This window comes from Rhagoletis pomonella, unplaced genomic scaffold, assembly GCF_013731165.1.
Source record: "Rhagoletis pomonella isolate Grant_MI unplaced genomic scaffold, Rhpom_1.0 Rhpom_scaffold_00001, whole genome shotgun sequence".
NCBI classification, from domain to species: domain Eukaryota; kingdom Metazoa; phylum Arthropoda; class Insecta; order Diptera; family Tephritidae; genus Rhagoletis; species Rhagoletis pomonella.
The window spans coordinates 107,020,319-107,024,817 of NW_023458555.1; positions in this window are offsets into that span (position 1 = coordinate 107,020,319).

Consider the following 4,499-nt stretch of genomic DNA (forward strand, 5'->3'; position numbering starts at 1 on the left):
AAGCAAATCACGAAAATTTGGTTAAGAATTACAGTGCACAGCTTCTTTTTTTGTGTATAGTAGTTTTTTTAAAATTGGTCCAAAAAAATAATATTAAAGAAAGAAACCAATGCAGGTATTGAAAGAAGAGAAAACAAAAAATATTGTTAAAAAGGCTAGGTTCCCTTTTACGTACGTCAAAGGTCAAGTAGAAGTTGGAACTTGCATGACTGCCCATTGATTGCTCAGTTATATAGCTGAAGAAATAATAAGTTTAAATACATTTTTGTCTAAGTTGATAAATATGAACAGTTTTGTTACACAAATACTCCCACGACCACAGGCAAAAATATTGGCTACAATTTGTCATTTTGTTTGCCATATATATGTTTTATCGGTGCACTTGCACAACATTCGTATTCGCAAAAGCTCCGCATTGATTATTGCGAATGGTTAAGCGAATGCGAATGTTAAAATTAATGCGGAAGCTCCGCAGTTGCGAATGCGAATATTCGCAACAACCCTGGTACAAATATCCGAACCGTAACCAAACTGTCTTACTTATGCCATTTTCTAAAAACAAAAACTTTCTAAAATGAAACTGCAGTAGTTTTCATCTTATGTGGATAGTTCTTGTCACAAATACCTGGTTTCTTGCTTATATTTATGCATATATATTTTTGAGCAGCGCCACACCTTAACAGAAAATTCCGAGAATCCAAAATTGGTACTGTTACAAGTTGCATGGCATCATTTTAACTCGATCTCCACCCTCTTCCACGGATAACGGTACATCGTTTAGAGGTTTAAAAATATTTTGTGTCAGCAATTTGTCATCAAACTGCATTAAATCGTATTACGTACTCTATTTTCTATCCAAAAAACTTTATTTTCGAACGTTTGCACAGGTGTATCAAATTCCTTCAGTTTGAAAACGCGCAAGACTTTTTAATGTTTTCATCCAACTTCACTAACTTAAAATTTTTTTTTTTACTTTTTCAAGAAACACAAATTTTTCTGCTAGTGAATCTGGTAGCATGGTTCTAATGAAATGTCATAAACTTATTAAAAGTCAAGTGGTCGGCAACAACAACGAATGTCAATAAATGAAACTACCTTCTATTTTTGTATCATGATTTGTACAATATGATACTTTCATTTCCCAATACCAGGCGCACATATGTACACATGGGCGTAGCCAGGAATTTTTTTAGGTCTTTTTTCGAGGAAAATTTCTCAAAAATCAATGAAAAAACGAGGACATTTTTTTGAAAAAAAAGTAGGACATATTTATTGACTAGAATATTGAGAGATACTTTAAAAGTATCATTTTTTGGTTTCTCAAAATAGAGAAACATCGTTAGTATATGAAACGAATCAAATTGATTTTATAAATTTTTACCATTGATTTCGCGTTTTATAAAACCAATTTTCTGGGATTTTCAGCAAATTTCCTGAGGACTTCATCTACTATTTCGGGTTTTCTTTCCTTTACCATTTTCCGATGCACACTGAGCAGGCATATTCCTGAAAAAAATAAAAACATCGTTATCATATGAAATGAATCAAATTAATTTTCTAAAACTTTACCATTTAGTCGATTTTCGCCCATGGTTGATCTTAGCCAGGTTTTAACACGCCGCAAAGTGCTGAACGACCTTTCTACGGTGCAAGTCGTGCAAGGTAGTGCCAATAATATTTCCAATGCATGTGATACAACAGGAAAAAAGGTGTCCGCTTCCGTGATTACGTCGCACACTTCCAAATTTTTCATCGCTACTCCACTAAGCTGTTTGTCTTTCCAAGTGTTATACCATAATTCAATTTCTGCACTTAGATCCAATTCATAAAATTCTGAAAATGGCTTGATGTCTTCTTTCAAATCGCCAATACTTTTTTTTTAAACATAATGTATGGATGCAATGTGAGTAGTGAAAATGCAGGCAAATTGGATGACGCGAATCGATTTGCAAGCGATGATATCAACGAATCCAAATACGGAATTAGCAACGATATTTTCCAACGATATTTTCCATGTTGAAGGAGTTGAAGATTGCGTCGACCTTGGTTGTTGTTGTTAGGGTAGATATCAGTGATGTGTGGTGTAACGGCTTTTCTTGATCTGCTTTGGCTGCTGCTGTTGCTATGGCTGATGTGGTTGTCGTTGTTGTTGTTGGGATGCTATGGGTGATGTGGGTGACGTATCTTGTGTGTTGTAGCTGTGTAACGTCTTTTCTTGTTCTGCTTTGGTTGCTGCTGTTGCTATGGGTAATGTGGGTGTCATTGTCTGTTGTTGTTGTTGTTGAATGACGAAGGGTGTTGAAGTTAGCTATTGTTGTTGTTGGGGTGATGTGGGGACGTCACTCGCGTTTTTCCGCTTTTTTCCCAAATTCTCCTCGTTTTTTGCGAGAATACTCTTTGAAAAGTCCTCGTTGTTTCAGCATTTTCTCCAAATGTCCTCGAGGACAAAGATTAATTTTTTCTTAAAAAACGCAGAATTTTTCGAAGACATTTGGCTTAGGTTGGGGCATTTGCCCCTACCTGCCCCTACCTGGCTACGCCCATGTATGTACATATGAAATAGCAAGCTTTCCATACGCATACATTTGTTTGTAGAAGTTTTAAATTCGTTTGTAGAAGCCCTTGGAAATTCACAAAGTAGAATTTTGAAAATTTCAAAATTTATACAAACAATTTTCAGCTTAGAAATAGAAACGCTTGTTACTTCACATGTATGAGCGCCTGGTATTGGGAAATGAAAATATCAATTTGACAATAAAAACTGGTAATAAAGACAGCTCGCGGGAAAAAGGACACACATTTTTGGATATATAAAAAAATAACATAATATGTATGTATGTACATAAATCATGTATGTATATGTATGAAAGATTCGAACTTTTTTGCAAACATTGAAGCGTCCGGCGAGAAATGTAAAACAATCATATATGTAATACTCCTATATTGGCAGTAAGAGCTAGTACCGTCCGAAAACACTACAGTACAGATATATCAATAAACACGTACGAAAGAAAAGGAACACACACATTTATAAATAAACATGTACACAACACATATACAAAACCGGCACTCAAGTACACAATACATTGGCAAAAACAGTATTAGACTGTCTCGCTTTGATTTCGGAATGCTTACACATTGAGATGTTAGCTTACAGGCTAACCTAATATTCACGCACGCCGCCAATTTATTGTCAAAAATTTCTCATACACATGCAACTTGTATGAGATCAACCGAAATTGAACGGCGTGCGTATGAAGCTAGCTCAATTTCCAATTTTTGTTCTGCGTGACATTTTGATTTGACGTTTCGCTCAATGAAATCAAATGCAAACGCATGCAAGTCAATTTCGGGTGACGCAAAAAAACAAATTCGACGGCATGCGTACCAAAACGCAAGCCGCGAATATTAGGTTAGCCTGTTACTATCAATATAGAACTATTACATATATGAAAACAATATTTTAAGTACATATATGTATATTGGAATAAAAATAAAATGTGAAGACTGGTTTTCACTATGTTATATTTTGACGCCAAAATTTGGTGACATATTTTGACACAACTTTATTTCTTTTATGCAGACCTTTACCGATGATATTATGGGCCAAAAACTGGCATACAGGCGATTTCGCAGCGCATGTACACGACTAAAGCCCTATCCTGATCCTAATCAATTGATAAACAGTTTTCTGATGCCATTTGACAATGTGTTTTCACTTATTTGACGACAAATGCCACTGAATTTGACATAGTGAAAACAAGCCTTATGTCTTTTCTTAACATTATGTTAAATGCTAACATTTAAAAAACTTCATAAGTATTCCTGTACTTCCTATGAAGTTTTCAAATACTACTGAATGCAATCAACATACTCAAGTACTCTGGAAAAGCGGAACAGGGTTTTATGTAGCAGAGCTCTGTTGAGTAACATTGATCAGTTCCTCAAATTAACGATGTTCGCTTTTTTTTGTTCCTATCTTTTTAAGTACTCTAAAATATATGCAGAAGTGGAAAACTTTTGACTACCATTCACCTGGGAGTGGCCAGAAGCGATTCTTGTGCGTACGGTTCAAATCGCAGCTCACAACGTCCTGATATTTATATCTACGTATCCTCTGGGTAGCAACCAAACACCCGTTTGGGAGCGAGCTAAAGTGAGAAGGCGTAAAACTTCTCGTGCGCTGGGTTTGGGTCCCGTTAAAACCCCGCCCAATGAAAAGAAAAAAACAGCCTCGGATGAGACCCTCCTTTTCTGATGACGACCACGGCAAACGTATAAAGGACTATGATGCACCTGGAATATCCGGACCCTTAATGGGGAAGGTCCCTCTTCCCGGCTGGTTGATGTCCTCGGGAGGACAAAGGCTGACATCACCGCCATCCAAGAAATGCGATGGACGGGGCAAGGAAAAGTAAGCGTGTTGGAATCGGGGTAGGAGACAGACTCCGTCGCCGAGTACTGGCGTTCACCCCGGTGCACGAACGTCTAGCCACAAT